Source organism: Bubalus kerabau, chromosome X (genome assembly GCF_029407905.1).
Source record: "Bubalus kerabau isolate K-KA32 ecotype Philippines breed swamp buffalo chromosome X, PCC_UOA_SB_1v2, whole genome shotgun sequence".
NCBI classification, from domain to species: Eukaryota; Metazoa; Chordata; class Mammalia; order Artiodactyla; family Bovidae; genus Bubalus; species Bubalus kerabau.
The window spans coordinates 93,490,912-93,508,663 of record NC_073647.1 but is presented as its reverse complement, the minus strand read 5'-3'; positions in this window follow the sequence as shown (position 1 = coordinate 93,508,663).

Sequence of the window (17,752 nt, the reverse complement as noted above, 5' to 3'; positions counted from 1 at the left end):
AAAATGACACCCCTTTCCCTTGGCAACATAATTCTCCTAAAAGAAAAGGGGGAAATGAGAGAGTTGATTTCTAGGTAGGTTGATAAGAAGTCTGGGGTACCTGAGGAGGAAAGAGGGGTGTGGGGCTCTCAAAGAGGTGATAGGGGTCTGGAATTCTCAAGTAGGAGGAAAGGACAAATGTCTTTTTTTTCCTCTACATTTTTTAGTCTTAGTCACATAAAACGTTTTTTTTTCTTTAAACCTGGAACTGATGATTACACAAGAAAGCAACTGAGCTTAAACTCTGTACTAAGGATTATATAACAACAATGTATCCTCCTTAAGTTCCAAAGAATAGCAAGGAGAGATAAGTAAGCCTTCCTCAGTGATCAGTGCAAAGAAATAGAGGAAAACATTGGAATGGGAAAGACTAGAGATCTCTTCAAGAAAATTAGAGATACCAAAGGAACATTTCATGCAAAGATGGGCTCAATAAAGGACAGAAATGGTATGGACCTAACAGAAGCAGAAGATGGTGGCAAGAATACACAGAAGAATTGTACAAAAAAGATCTTCACAGATAATCACGATGGTGTGATCACTCACCTAGAGCCAGACATCCTGGAATGTGAAGTCAAGTGGGCCTTAGAAAGCATCTCTATGAACAAAGCTAGTGGAGGTGATGGAATTCCAGTTGAGCTATTTCAAATCCTGAAAGATGATGCTGTGAAAGTGCTGCACTCAATATGCCAGCAAATTTGGAAAACTCAGCAGTGGCCACAGGACTGGAAAATGTCCGTTTTCATTCCAATCCCAAAGAAAGGCAATGCCAAAGAATGCTCAAACTACCGCACAATTGCCCTCATCTCACACGCTAGTAAAGTAATGCTCAAAATTCTCCAAGCCAGGCTTCAGCAATACGTGAACCATGAACTTCTGGATGCTCAAGCTGGATTTAGAAAAGGCAGAGGAACCAGAGGTCAAATTGCCAACATCAGCTGGATCATTGAAAAAGCAAGAGAGTTCCAGAAAAACATCTATTTCTGCTTTATTGACTACGCCAAAGCCTTTGACTGTGTGGATCACAATAAACTGGAAAATTCTTCAAGAGATGGGAATACCAGACCACCTGACCTGTTTCTTGAGAAATCTGTATGCAGGTCAGGAAGCAACAGTTAGAACTGGACATGGAACAACAGACTGGTTCCAAATAGGAAAAGGAGTACGTCAAGGCTGTATATTGTCACCCTGCTTATTTAACTTCTATGCAGAGTACATCATGAGAAACGCTGGGCTGGATGAAGCACAAGCTGGAATCAAGATTGCCAGGAGAAATATCAATAACCTCAGATATGCAGATGACACCACCATTATGGCAGAAAGCAAAGAAGAACTAAAGAGCTTCTTGATGAAAGTGAAAGAGGTGAGTGAAAAAGTTGGCTTAAAGCTCAACATTCAGAAAACTAAGTTCATGGCATCTGGTCCCATCACTTCATGGGAAATAGATGGGGAAACAGTGGAAACAGTGTCAGACTTTATTTTTTTGGGCTCCAAAATCACTGCAGATGGTGACTGCAGCCATGAAATTAAAAGACGCTTACTCCTTGGAAGAAAAGTTATGACCAACCTAGACAGCATATTGAAAAGCAGAGACATTACTTTGCCAACAAAGGTCCATCTAGTAAAGGCTCTGGTTTTTCCAGTGGTCATGTATGGATGTGAGAGTTGGACTGTGAAGAAAGCTGAGTGCCGAAGAATTGATGGTTTTGAACTGTGGTGTTGGAGAAGACTCTTGAGAGTCCTTTGGACTGCAAGGAGATCCATCCAGTCCATTCTTTAAAGGAGATCGGTCCTGGTTGTTCTTTGGAAGGAATGATGCTAAAGCTGAAACTCCAGTACTTTGGCCACCTCATGTGAAGAGTTGACTCATTGGAAAAGATTCTGATGCTGGGAGGGATTGGGGGCAGGAGGAGAAGGGGACGACAGAGGATGAGATGGCTGTATGGCATCACTGCCTCGATGGGCGTGAGTTTGTTTGCGTGAACTCTGGGAGTTGGTGATGGACAGGGAGGCCTGGCGTGCTGCAATTCATGGGGTCGCAAAGGGTTGGACATGACTGAGCGACTGAACTGAACTGAATATATATATACTCTATAAAATTTAGAGGAAAAGGGAAGAAAGGATGGCACATAAGGAAGAGTGTGCCTATTCTTGAATAAGGAATGGGGTTAAGATAAGACAGGAAAAACTTCAGGAGTCTTGGGGGAAGCCAACACTATCCCTTTCTGTGACTTGGGGGTATACACTTGATAATCAATTATTAAACTCCACCTATATATTATGACTTTATCTCTATGTTACATTTCAGCATAATTGGAGAAAAATATAATGCTAAGGATAACATCCCAGTGTAAGCATATTGTGATTATGTTCTAACCAGAAGTAGAACCAAAATTACTTTCTTTGTATATAACATATCTAATTGATATTAGTAATCTTATTTCATTTAGATTAATAGCTTTATTTTCAACAGCTCAAAGCTTTTTACTAAAAATAATAAAGTGATGCTTAGATAACTATAATGTCAATTTCAATTTTTAATACATATTCCATATTTGAGTAGTACATTATCATTCAGCATTTAATTGTCAATTTGTGCTGAAACACACAGAAGTGATCTATTTGGTCAAAATTTCTCAGAGAGTTCTCCTCCTCCCCATCCACTTCTTCTCATAGATGGAGTGCCAAAAACCTGAGAAAAAGAAATGAAGGCCAAAAATCCGGAGCGATGTCCCTGCATTGTAATACACCGATTTGACCAGGCGAGGGCAGTATCGTCTAAGGCTGTTTGTTGGGAAGGGCCAGATGCCATGCTTTTGGAGTTCCTCCTGTTCTTTGTGATTAGTCTATTAACCCCTGAGACTGAGGGGCTTATTTGTGCCAATAAAGGTGGTGGTGGTGATGGTACTGGTGGTTGGATGGGCTGCATCTCCCTTGCACGTTTGACACTTCTATCTCAACACCAGCCTTCACCCCTGCTCCCCGCAGAAGCAGCTATTTTCTTCGTCAGACAGAAACTGAGACCATTGATGGGCTACACTGGGTGTGCTCCCACCTTCTACTGGAAGAGAGGCAGTAGGTGGGTGTGCACAGCCCTTCAAGCCCTTCCCTTGTTCTTTGTAGGGAGCAAAGCTGGAAGAATTTTCCTGAAATGTTAGCCTCCACCCCGCAGTGAGTGCCCCTGCTTTTGTTTCTAGTCTTGTGGCCCAAGTGAAGGCTCCACACTGGTTTGTGGCATTGATAGGGTCAATAGGAAGAATGTCTTGTTTTTTAAATGCTCATTGATTGAAGAAATGAAACAAAAATAATTTTCTGGGGCCACTGCTCTACTCAAAATGACGTTTCCCATTATAAATACGATTCCATCTTCTAACCTTGTTGTTTATAATTCCAGCTATTATAATTTGCCTCCCTTTTTAAGCATGGGCCTGAAGCAGAGAATGAGGAAATGTATGTTGAGACTTTACTTTAAGTGACTATGTAAAGGTTCTTCTCAGATTCTTCTTAGGGATTTTTCATGTCTTTAAACTACATGTGCTTTATTGCTAATTCTTAGACACCATCAGAAGACATTTTGAAAAAAAAATGTTTTGCCCATGATTCTAAGATCCAAATGCCTCAGCTGATTTTTCCCACGTGGTTCCTGCCTCAGAATTACAGATGTACAGAATATTAGAGCTAGATAATCTCATGTAGAAATCTAACAGGTCTACTCCTGCTGCTGCTACTGCTGTTAAGTCACTTCAGTCGTGTCTGACTCTGTGTGACCCCACAGATGGCAGCCCACCAGGCTCCCCCGTCCCTGGGATTCTCCAGGCAAGAACACTGGAGTGGGTTGCCATTACCTTCTCCAAAGCATGGAAGTGAAAAGTGAAAGTGAAGTTGCTCAGTCGTGTCCGACTTAGCGACCCCATGGACTGCAGCCTACCAGGCTCCTCCATCCATGGGGTTTTCCAGGCAAGAGTACTGGAGTGGGGTGCCATTGTCTACTCCTGAGGGGTGTACAAATGAGGAATCTGAGAGTAGAAGGACAGTGCCATGTCAAGGCCAGCAGGCAGTTCAACTCTACCTGTTCAGTCCCCACTTGGCTGTTTGTTAGGACAGAAGCACCTCCATCGCCTCACACTCAGAACTCTTGTGGATGTATGTTGAAGCTGGGGCAGCTTCTTCCCAACCTCCTAATTTGAAACAATGAAATCGGTCCCATTTACTGTCAGTTATAGCTAGAGCCTTGTTCACTCACTTGAGCGTCCCAGGTGAAGCACTCCCCTTCACTGCACCCACAGAATCTCTAGTGTTTTGGGGTCACTGTGGATTGTTGACCTAACAGGCCTAACACAAGGCAGAGTAAGGTAGGGCAAGCACTTGATGAGGAATCAGGAGACCTGTCTCTCTCCTAACCTGACGAAAAGCACTTCCCCTTTCTGAACATCTGTTTTTCTTTTGGGAAAAGTGGAAGGTGAACTAGAACTGTGGTTCTCAACCTGGATTCCAAGAACTTTCTGAAATTCTGTGCAAAGTTGTGGGAGGCAATGTATACAGCTTCTTGGGAGGGTGTATAGAGCTTTCAATAGATTCTCAAAGGAGTCCTACTAAGGACTGAATTGTGTTGTCTCCACATTCCTATCTTAAAGCCCTAACCCTCAGTGTGACTGAGTTTGGAGATGGAGCCTTAGAGAGGTAATTAGGATTAATTGAGGGAGCTGGTAAAGAATTTGCCTGCAGTTCAGGAGACCCTAGTTTGATTCCTGGGTGGGGAAATTCCCCTGGAGAAGGGATTTGCTACCCACTCTTATATTCTTGGGCTTCCCTGGTGTCTGGATGGTAAAGAATCTGCCTGCAATGTGGGACACCTGGGTTCAATCGCCGTGTTGGGAAGATACCCTGGAAGAGGGCATGGCAACCCACTCCAGTATTTTTGCCTGGAGAATTCCCATGGACGGAGGATTCTGGTGTGCCACAGTTCATGGGGTTGCCAAGAGTCGGACATGACTGAGCCACCAAGCACAACACACAAGGTTGTAAGAGTGGGGCCCTAATTCCATAGGATCTGGTATCCTTATAAGAGGAAAAGTTACCAGATCTCTCTCTCTCTCTGTCTTTGTCCATACACACACAGAGGAAATGTCATGTGAGGAAACAGAGGGAAGGTGGCCAACTGGGAAACAAGAGAAGTGCCTTCACCAGGAATTGAACTTGCTGGCACCTTGATCTTGGACTTCTAGTATCCCGAACTATGAGAAACTAAATGTCTTTTGTTTAAGCCATCCAGCCTGTGGTATTTAGTTCTGGCAACTCAAATACTAACACAGGGCCCATACCTGCCCCCCCCAAAAAAAGATTCAGAGCCATTAATCCACTGGTTGCCAGAAACCCATCCTGGACATTCATATTTTAATACAACATTTTTAGATACTTGCAGATTTCTTGGGTTCTTGCTTAGAACAGTGCGATATATATATTTTTTTATTGCAACATACTTCCTTTTCTAATAGTTACATAACACAGATTTGTATCTATATAAACCCACAGACCAGAGTTTAAGTCCTGATTTCACCACCTACTAGATGCTTGACCTTGGACAGGTTATCACATGTTTGTGCCTTGTACCTAAAATAGGGATAAGATTAGTGTCTACCTCACATGGCTGTTGTGAGAATTAAATTACATAATATATGTAGAGGGCCTAGCACATAGTAAAGTTTCAACAGATATTAGTAGCTTTTGTGATGAAAATGTAAGTTGCTATCAGGGTTTTTACCCTTATAAGCAACAATGCTGTGAGCAAACTTCTTTATTTACAGATATATATTTTTTTCATTTAAACTATTTCCTCAGGCTTAATTCCTGGGAGTGGTGCAACTGAGTCAATACATTTTTTCCCCCTTATCATTTAGATGTTCTTATTTTGTTCTTATTGAAACATATAATTTACATTTATTTAGGTGTAAATCTCTTAGAAATACACAGAAAAACAAAATAAATTATAACATTTCTAGATGTTCTTTCTATTTAGTATAGAATTTTATTAGTCCCTTTTCAACTCAGAAATATGTGTTGCTAGTTTTGCACCCCATGCAATTCTTTGGTGCAACAGCATTTATAAAGAGTGCTTCAGTGTTGGACCTAGGATTTCCTTCCAAACTACTGATAACCCTGTCTGCACCCTGTCAATATACTTTCTAAGAGGGTTTAATGTATGTATAAATAACAACAACTACCTCATAAAACTGGCAAAGCACCAACAGCAGCACTGTCAAAAGTATGCTCATTTTAGAAACATGAAAATGTAAAAAAAAAAAAAAAGCCTGTCTTAGAATCAATGAAATATGCTTACTTACCACTTACTATGAATCCCATCTCCTTTAGATAATTTTCTTAAACTACATTTCCCAACATCCCTTGCAAGCCTGTGATATGGTTCTCACCAATAAGGTGCTTTCATGGAAGGCTTTTATTTTGCAAGTGACATGAAGAACGTGCTGGGCAGAGGTCATGGTTTCCCTGCCATGGATGGCAATAGATGCAGTGTTTCTGAGGTTATTGAGACCAATTAAGCAGCGGTGTTTCTGAGAGCTTTGCCTAGAGCTTCTTCTATAGCCCTTCTAACAGTTCCGCAGGGGATAAATTCTTTTTTGCCGCAACTAGTTAGAGTTGCCCCCATGAGATCTTTTCTTTCCTTCTTCCTTGTTAACAAAGTATGATTTTGTTGGGGCCCGCAATACATGTAAGCTAAAAAGCTGCATCTCCCAGGCTTCCTCAAAGACGGATTCTTCCTATCCATAAACATGGTATACTCCTCCATCTATTTGTGTCATCTTTGATTTCTTTTACCAGTGCTTTATAGTTTTCTATATATAGGTCTTTTGTTTCTTTAGGTAGATTTATTCCTAAGTATTTTATTTTTTTCATCACAATGGTGAATGGAATTGTTTCCTTAATTTCTCTGTTTTCTCATTGCTAATGTATAGGAATGCAAGGGATTTCTGTGTATTAATTTTATATCCTGCAAACTTACTATATTCATTGATCAGCTCTAGTAATTTTCTGGCGGTGTCTTTAGGGTTTTCTATGTAGAGGATCATGTCATTTGCAAACAGTGAGAGTTTTATTTCTTCTTTTCCAATCTGGATTTCTTTTATTTCTTTTTTCCCTCTCTGATTGCTGTGGCTAAAACTTCCAAAACTATGTTGAATAGTAGTGGTGAGAGTGGGCACCCTTGTCTTGTTCTTGACTTTAGGGGAAATGCTTTCAATTTTTCACCACTGAGGATAATGTTTGCTGTGGGTTTATCATATATGGCTTTTATTATGTTGAGGTATGTTCTTCTATGACCTCTATAAAGTTATGACCAACCTACACAGTGTATTAAAAAGCTGAAACATTACTTTGCCAACAAAAGTTAGTATAGTCAAAGCTATGGTTTTTCCAGTAGTCATGTATTGATGTGAGAGTTGGACTATAAAGAAAGCTGAGCACTGAAGAATTGATGCTTTGGAACTGTGGTGTTGGAGAAGACTCATATAGTCCCTTGGACTGCAAGGAGATCCAACCAGTCCATCCTAAAGGAGATCAGTCCTGAATATTCATTGGAAGGACTGATGCTGAAGCTGAAACTCCAATACTTTGGCCACCCGATATGAAGAACTGACTCATTTGAAAAGACCCTGATGCTGGGAAAGATTGAAGGTGGAAGGAGAAGGGGACGACAGAGGATGAGATGGTTGGATGGCATCACCTACTCAATGGACATGAGTTTGAGTAAACTCCAGGAGTTGGTGATGGACAGGGAAGACTGGCCTGCTGCAGTCCATGGGGTTGCAAAGACTTGGACATGACTGAGCGACTGAACTGTACTGAACTGATGTTCCTCTATGCTTGCTTTCTGGAGAGTTTTTGTCATAGATGGGCGTTGAATTTTGTCAAAGGCTTTCTCTGCATCTATTGAGATAATCATATGTTTTTTATCTTTCAATTTGTTAATGTGGGGTATCACACTGATTGATTTGCGAATATTGAAGAATCCTTACATTCCTGGGATAAAACTCACTTGGTCATGATGTATGATATGCTGTTGGATTCTGTTTGTTAGAATTTTGTTAAGGATTTTTGCATCTATGTTCATCAGTGTTATTGGCCTGTATTTTTCTTTTTGTGCGTGGCATCTTTGTCTGGTTTTATTATTAGGGTGATGGTGGCCTCATAGAATGAGTTTTGGAGTTTACCTTCCTCTGTAATTTTCTGGAAGAGTTTGAAGAGGATAGGTGTTAGCTCTTCTCTAAGTTTTTGGTAGAATTCACCTGTGAAGCCATCTGATCCTGGGCTTTTGTTTGTTGGAAGATTTTTGATTACAGTGTTGATTTCTGTGCTTGTGATGGGTTTGTCAAGATTTTCTATTTTTTCCTGGTTCAGTTTTGGAAAGTTATACTTTTCAAAAACTTCACTCATTTCTTCCAAGTTGTTCATTTTATTGGCATATAGTTGCTGACAGTAGTCTCTTATGATCCTTTATATTTCAGTGTTGTCTGTTGTGATTTCTCCATCTTCATTTCTGATTTTGTTGATTTGATTCTTCTCTCTTTTTTTTCTCAATGAGTCTGGCTAATGGTTTGTCTATTTTATTTATCTTAAAAAACCAGCTTTTAGTTTGGTTGATTTTTGCTATGGTCTCCTTTGTTTCTTTTTCACTTATTTCTGCTCTAATTTTTATAATTTCTTTCCTTCTACTAACCCTCAGGTTCTTCATTTCTTCTTTTTCTAGCTGTTGTATGTGTAAAATTAGGTTATTTATTTGATTTTTCTCCTGTTTCTTGAGGCAAGCTTGTATCGCTATGTACCTTCCCCTTAGCACCGTTTTTACATAGGTTTTGCATTGTTGTGTTTTCATTTTCATTTGTTTCTATGCATATTTCAATTTCCTTTTTGATTTCTTCCATGATTTATTGGTTATTCAGAATCGTGTTGTTTAGTATCCATCTGTTGGTATTTTTAATAAACTGAAAGGACCTAAAAGAAGTAGAAGAGATTACAAAGAGGTGTCAAGAATACACAGAACTGTACACAGAAGGTCTCAATGACCCAGATGACCACGATGGTGTGGTCACCCACCTAGAGCCAGACATCCTGAAATGTGAAGTCAAGTGGTCTTAGGAAGCATTACTACAAACAAAGCTAGTGGAGGTGATGGGATTTCACCTATTCATCTATTTTAAATCCTAAAAGATGATGCTATTAAAGTGCTGAACTCAACATGCCAGAAAATTTGGAGAATTCAGCAGTGGCCACAGGACTGGCAAAGGTCAGTTTTCATCCCAATCCCAAAGAAAGGCAATGGGAGAGAATGTACAAGCTACTGTACAATTGCACTCATTTCATATGCTAGCAAGATTATGCTCCAAATCCTTCAAGCTAGGTTTCAGCAGTACATGGACCAAGAACTTCCAGATGTACAAGCTAGATTAAGAAAAGGCAGAGGAATCAGAGATCAAATTGCCAACATCTGCTGGATCATATAAAAAGCAAGGGAATTCCAAAAAAACACATCTGCTTCACTGACTACACTAAAGCTTTTGACTGTGTGGATCATAAACAACTGTGGAAAATTCTTAAAGAGATGGGAATACCAGACCCACATTACCTGCCTCCTGAGAAGCCTGTATGCAGGTCAAGAAGCAACAGTTAGAACTGGACATGGAACAAGAGTTGGCTCAAAATTGGGAAAAGAGTATGTCAAGGCTGTATATTGTCACCCTGCTTATTTAACTTATATGGAGAGTACATTATGTGAAATGCCAGCCTGGATGACTCACAAACTGGAATCAAGACTGCTGGAGGGAATAACAACAGCCTCAGATAAGCAGATAATACCACTTTAATGGCAGAAAGTGAAGAGGAACTAAAGAGGCTCTTGATGAAGGTGAAAGAGGAGAGTGAAAAGGCTGGCTTAAAATTCAACATTCAAACAGCTAAGATCATGGCATCTGGTCTCACCGCCTCATGGCAAACAGATGGGAAAAAAGTGGAAACAGCAACAGATTTTATTTCTTGAGCTCCAAAATCATTGCGGACTGTGACTGCAGCCACGAAATTAAAAGATGCTTGCTCCTTAGAAGAAAAGCTATGACAAACCTAGACAGCATATTAAAAAGCAGAGATACCGCTTTGCCAACAAAGGTCAGTATAGTCAAAGCTATGTTTTTTCCAGTAGTCGTGTATGGATGTGAGAACTGGGCTATAAAGAAGACTGAGTGTCAAAGAATTGATGCTTTCAAACTGTGGTGCCAGAGAAGACTCTTGAGAATCCCTTAGACAGCAAGGAGATCCAACCAGTCAATCCTAAAGGAAATCAACCCTGAATATTCTTTGGGAGGACTGATGCTGAAGCTGAAGGTCCAATACTTTGGCCACCTGATGTGAAGAGCCGACTCATTGGAAAAGACCCTGATGCTGAGAAAGATTGAGGGCAAGAGGAGAAGGGGGTTGACAGAGGATGAGATGGTTTGATGGCATCACCGATTCAATGGACATGGGTGTGAGTAAATTCTGGGAGATAGTGAAGGACAGGGAAGCCTGGCATGCTGCTGTTCTTGGGGTTGCAAAGAGTTGGACATGACTTGGTGACTGAACAACCACAATAGCAATGTCTAAAAAGAACAATATAGCTTATGTGTAGTTTATCCCAGGAACTCAGGAATTGTTCAGTGTTCAAAAATCAATTTAAAAAAGTCAATTTCATACATCATATTAACTGTCAACAAAGAAAACACAATCATGTCAACTGATGCAGAAATCTTCAACAAAATTCAACATCCATTTTTTAAAATTAGTGGATAATCACTTTACAGTATTTGTTGGTTTCTGCTGTTCAACAATATGAATCAGCTATTCCCCTCCCTCTTGAGTCTCTATCACAACCCCCCAGTCCCACTCCTCTAGGTCATCACAGAGCACTGAGCTGAGCTCCCTGTGTTGTACAGCAGCTTCCTACTAGCTGTCTATTTTATACATGGTACTATATGTAGAGAGAAGGAGAAGGCAATGGCAACCCACTCCAGTACTCTTGCCTGGTAAATCCCATGGGCAGAGGAGCCTGGTAGGCTGCAGTCCATGGGGTCGATAGGAGTCAGAAACAACTGAGAGACTTCACTTTCACTTTCATGCATTGGAGAAGGAAATGGCAACCCACTCCAGTGTTCTTGCCTGGAGAATCCCAGGGACAGGGGAGCCTGGTGGGCTGCCGTCTATGGGGTCGCACAGAGTCAGACACGACTGAAGTGACTTAGCAGCAGCAGTATATATATATGTATATCTATGTCAGTGCAACTCTCTCAATCAATATCCACTTAAGACAAAAACTCTCAGCAAACTAAGAATAGAACTGAAGTTCGTCAGCCTGAATAAGGGCATCTATAAAACACTTACATCTAATATCATACTTAATTGTAAGCAAACTAAATGCTTTAAGAATGTCTATTCTGTTTTATTTTATTATCATCATTTTTGACTGCATTGTACAGCTTGTGGGATCTTAGTTCCCCAACCAGGGATTAAATCTGGGCCTCAGCAGTGAAAGTGTTGAGTCCTAACCACTGGACAGCCAAGGAATTTCCAAGGATGTTCCACTCTTGCCACTCCTATTTGAAACGGTACTAGAACAATTATCTTGTTGTGGGTGTTTGGGTTCGTTTTGTTTGGGACCCTCTGTTAGTCCTGTACTTGGATATCTGCTTCCTTCTTCAGGTTTGGGAATTTTTTAGCCATAATTTCCTCAAATACATTTTTAACTTCCCCTCTCTCTTGTCCTTCTGGGACCTCTACAGTGCTAATGTTGGTATGCTTAATGGTATTCCAGAGATCTCTTAAACTACTTTCATTTTTAAAAATTGTTTGTCCTTTTATTGTTCCGATTGGGTGATTTCCATTATTCTGTCTTTCAGATCACTTATGAATTCTTCTGTGTGACCTAGTCTGCTGTTCAGTCCTAGTATTTTTTTTTTTTTTAATTTCAGCTATTGAATTCTTCATTTCTGATTGTCTTTTTTATATTTTCTAATTCTTTGTTAAAACTTTCACTATATTCACCCATTCTTTCCCCTAATTCAGTTAACATTTTTGTTACCAATTTTTAACGTTCTTTATTGGTAAATTATTTCTTTTATTTTTTTTCAGAGGTTTTCTCTTGTCTTTCAATTGAGAGTTGTTCCTTTGCTTTTTCATTGTGTTTGACTTTCATTGCCTCTATGAATTTAGGTAAAACAGTTGCCCGTTGTGGTGTGGAAAGGGTGTTCTTATGTGAGACTATCCCTGTACAGACACATGTGCTCAATGCCTTTGGTGGGAGAGCTGCATGTGACCTAGATAAAAATCACATCTTTCCTTGGGGTGTGCTGGCAACTATAACCATGGTAGGGGGATGGAGCTAGAGATGCACGGACTAGAGCTGGAGCTGGGTGTGAGGTGGGCCGTGCCCTCTTCTCAGTGGCTATCATTGCCCCATTGCAGGTGTAACCTGATTCCAAGTTCCTGGAGCAGAAGCCCTGAGGATCAGGCCTGAGGGGAATTTGTTTCCTTTAGGTGTGTGCTTTTCCCTCCCCCAACACCAAGAACCTTGCCCCAGAGGGGATAGTGCTGAAGTGAAGTGGGGCTCTTACATGCTCTTAGTTCATGTTGGCTGGAGAAGGCAATGGCACCCCACTCCAGTACTCTTGCCTGGAAAATCGCATGGACAGGGGAGCCTGGTAGGATGCAGTCCATGGGGTCACTAAGAGTCGGACACGATTGAGCGACTTCACTTTCACGCATTGGAGAAGGAAATAGCAACCCACTCCAGTGTTCTTGCCTGGAGAATCCCAGGGATGGGGGAGCCTGCTGGGCTGCCATCTATGGGGTCGCACAGAGTCAGACACGACTGACATGACTTAGCAGCAGTTCATGTTGGCTACAGACAGAGATATGATCTGTCTCCTATGCACTGCCTATTTTTGCAGGCATCCACAATTGTTTCTCTTGCTCTGCTCAGTTACAGTTTGGGGTGCAAGTCCCCTTTGTCCCTCACAGCCAATCACTGCCACCAGTCTCTGCCTCCCCTGCCTTGTTGTGGAGCAACACTACAGTGCGGGTGAGGATGTCATGGGCTCTCAGCATGTATCAGTGCATGAGCTGCAGTGGAGCAGCTGCCATCAGAGCTTCTTGAATAAGTGTCGACAATGGCAATTGCCACCTCAGGTTCCTACCTGGGACAAGGTCACCTTTCCTTGAGTTTTCTCCTCGGTTGAGTTTTTTCCTTGGTCGTGGCAGCCCTAGATCCAGTGCTGCCTGTGATGTGGAGTACACAGGGCTGGAGTGTTCACTCAGCTCAGGCTGAAGTATGTGCTGAAGCGTTGTAGGAAACCCAGTAACCCCTAGAGCAGCGCTCTCTCTGCCCTCTCCACCCTACCTCAGGTGCAAGCCAGCACACATGCTCCTCGTGAGTGGAGTCCAGTTTTCCCACAGCCCAACCATTAGTACCAGAAGTCATCCAACCAGTTAAAGGAGCTCATTTCCCCTGTGTAAGACCTCAGGACTGGGGTACCCAGGCTGGGCTCTTATTGCTCACTCCTTACTAAGGCAGGTCTCCATCCATGCATTCTCCCTTTTCCTCTGAGTCCACTGCCAGGGATCTTCCTTGGTTGAACTGGAGTCTTTCTGCCAGTTTCCAGTTAGTTTTCAGTGAGAATTGTTCCACATGTGGATGTATTTTTGAAGTGTTCATGGGGGTGGTGGTGAGTTCTGTGTTCCTCCTGCTCTGCCATTGTGATCACCTCCTGAACTATTATTTCTCTGAATATTCTTTTTGCCCCCTTTTCTTTCTCCTTTCCTTATGGTATTCCCACTATGTGTGTGTTGGCATGTTTTATGGCATTCCACAGGTCTCTTAGATTTTGTTCTTTTTCAGGTGTCTTTTTTTTTAAACTCTTCTCTTTAGGCTGGATAATTTTATTTAATCAGTCTTCGAGTTCAGTGATTCTTTCTTCTGCCTACTCAAAACTACTATTGAAGCCCTCCAGTGAGTTTTTCATTTCAATTATTGCACTTTCAGTTCCAAAGTTCTGCTTTGGCTCCTTTTTGTGTTTGACTCTTTATTAATATTATTTATTTCTCATACATTGTTCTCCTGGTTTTCTTTAGCTCCTTGACCATATTTAAGACAATTGATTTAAAATCTTTGTCTAATAGACCCAGTGTCTGTGCTTCTTTAAGGATGGTTTCTGTTGATTTCTTCTGTGAATTAGCCATAATTTTTTCTTGTTTCTTTGTATACTTAATACTTTTATTAAAAACTTTTGGACACTTTGAATATTATAATGTGGCAAGTCCAGAAATCATATTCTTACATTTCTGAGGGTTTTTCCCCCTTGATGTTATATAGCTGCTTGTTTACTTAGTGACTTCTAATCTATTTTTGTAAAGTCTGTATTCTTTGTCATGTGTGGTCTCTGTCACTGTAGATTGTGCTAAGCTAGTGTTTGGACGGAATAGATCCTTCAGTGCCATGATGGAAGGAGGGAGGGGGAAGAAGGTGAGAGAGAAACAGAGAGGAGGAAAGGGAGACACACACACAGAGAAGGGAAAGAGAAGGAGAAGAAGGAGAAAGGGGAAGAAGGAAGAGGGAAAGGAGGAAGAGGAGAAAAGAAAGGAAGGAAGGAAGAAAAATAACAGCAAAAAACTCTCATTGGCTCTGCTCTGAGGCACTCCCACAATGCTTGGCCAGGTCACATAAAGCTCTATTTTAACTTTCACTTCCTGCTTATGCTGAGCCTATGCATCAGCCAGAGGTAAAAGCTTAGGATATTCTAAGGACTTTTCTCTCCTAAAGGAGATCAGTCCTGGGTGTTCATTGGAAGGACTGATGTTAAAGCTGAAACTCCAATACTTTGGCCACCTCATGTGAAGAATTGACTCATTGGAAAAGACCCTGATGCTGGGAGGGATTGGGGGCAGGAGGAGAAGGGGACGACAGAGGATGAGATGGCTGGATGGCATCATGGACTCGATGGACATGAGTTTGGGTAAACTCTGGGAGTTGCTGATGGACAGGGTGGCCTGGCATGCTGTGATTCATGGGGTCACAAAGAGTCGGACACGACTGAGGGCCTGAACTGAACTGAACTGAACTGAAGGACTTTTCTAAGCATGCATTCTGCCCTGGACATGCAATGACTTTCTAAATTCCCCAGTAAACTTGAATGCTTTTGAATGCCCCAATTTCTTCTGTTCCCAGCTTTGTGTCTCTGACTTTTAGCACTCTATCAAATGCCTCTACCATAATCTGTTGCCCCAGGTGGCTGTGGATACCCTGAGCTAGTTATGAATAAGGTATATCTGTCCTGCAGGTAGCCTGCATACAGACCAGAACAAATAGAATTCTTTGAGAATACGTCTGCTCTTCTCCCTTTGGAGCCAAGTATAAGAGTCCCATACTGAAAATGTGGGCTGCAGTCTTCAAGACTGCTACTGAGCCAGGGAAGGACACAAGGCAAGGACAGCTAGAAATGCCACAAAGGTTTCCTACTACTTTTAAGTTGTCTTTTTATTGTTTCAGCATTTGCTTGCTTGGTGTAAACTTTGACTGTTTTAAATAACTCTAACAAAGTTGATTCTCACACTTTTGCTTGATTTTTAAAATCTTTCTTCAGAGGGATTGGCCATTGGAGGTATCTATTTCAGCATTTTCGATAATGTTACTCATGCCAACTAATTTTTTATAAAGGTGCAAGATAAATTCAATGTAGAAAGCATAGTCTTTTCACAAATGGTATTGCAACATTTGAATATTTGTATGAAAAAAAAGGAGCCTGAACCTAAATATTGTACCTCATTCAAAATGAAACTCATAATAGATTATGGATCAGAATGTAAAAAAAAAAAAAAATATATATATATATATATATTAGAAGAAAATGTAAGGGAAAATCATCATGACCTGAAGTTATGTAAAGAATTCTTAGAAATAACACAAAAAGGCTAATCTGTAAGAAACATGAGGAAAAGTTCGTTATGTTGGATTTCATCAAATTATGCTCCTTTGCTCTAAGAAAGACTCTGTTAAAAGAATGAAAAGGAAGCTTTAGAATGGGGGGACAATATCTGTAAATTAAACTATATACAGAATATACTAAGAATACACAAAACTCCACTATAAGAAAACAAATTTCTCATTTTAAAAAATGCTTAAAGCGCATGTACAAGTACTTCACTAAAGAAGATATGAGTACATGAAAAGATGTTCAACATCATTAGCTATTAGTAAAATACAAATTAAAACCATAACAATATATATTTTTTTTCTTTTCTCTCTTGGCTATTGGAGTCCGGTTTTACCCTTCAGGTTTTTTTTTTTTTTTTTTTTCTTTTTCTTTGTTATTGTTCCGCCTTTGTTTTCTTTTCTTTTTCTCTCTTTTTTTCTTTTTCCACACCCCACGGCTTGTGGGATCTTGGTTCATGGGCTAGTGATCAGGCCTGAGCCCCTGAGGCAGGAGTGCTGAGTCCAAACTGCTGGAACAACAGAGAACATCAGGTTCCAGGGAATATTAATTGGAGTGAGGTATCCCAGAGGTCCACATCTCAACACCAAGATCTGGTTCTATTCAACTGCCTGCAAACATCACTGCTGGAAACCTCAGGTCAAATAACTAGTGAGACAGGAACATAGTCTCATCCATTAAAAAAAAATGAAATGACTAAAAAAAATTTTACGGATGAAGGAACAGGTAAAAAAAAAAAACAACAACAAAAAACTACAAGACCAAGTAAATAAAGAGGAAATAGGCAACCTATCTGAAAAAGAATTTAGAGTAATGATAGAAAAGAAGTTTCAAGATATCAAAAACAGAATGGAAAAAATACAAGAAACATTTAACAAAGACCTAGAAGAAATAAAGAATAAACAAATGGTGATTAATGAAAAAATCACTGAAATTAAAAATACTCTAGAAGGAACTGATAGTAGAATAACTGAGGCAGAAGAATGAAAAAGTGATCTGGAAGATTGTGGTTGTTGTTCAGTTGCTCAGTCACGCCTGACTCTTCGCGACTCCACGGGCTGTAGCATGCCAGGCTTCCTTGTCCTTCACCATCTCCCGGAGTTTGCTCAAACTCATGTCCATTGAGTCGGTGATGCCATCCAACCTTCTCATCCTCGGTCCTCCCCTTCTCCTCCTGCCTTCAATCTTTCTATGAGCCATGCCATGTAGAGATGGAAGACAGAGTGATAGAAATAATGCCAAGGAGAAGAATAAAGAAAAAAAAAAAGAAAAGTAAAGAATTGAGGATAGTCTCAGAGACCTCTGGGACAATAGTAAATGCATCAACATTTCAATTATAGGGGTCCCAGAAGAAGAAGAAAGAGCATGAGAAAATAGTTGAGGAGATTATAGTAAAAAACTTCCCTAACATGGGAAAGGAAATAACCACCCAAGTCCAGGAACCCCAGAGAGTCCCATACAGGATAAACTGAAAGAGAAATACACCCAGACACATTAATCAAACTAACAAACACAAAGAAAAAGTATTAAAAGCAGCAAGTGAAAAGCAAAAAAATAACATAAAGTAATCTCCATAAGGCTAACAGCTGATTTTTTCAGCAGAAACTCTGCAAGCCAGAAGGGAATGGCAAAATATATTTAAAGTGATGAAAGGGAAAAACCTACAACCAAGATTACTCTACCCAGCAAGG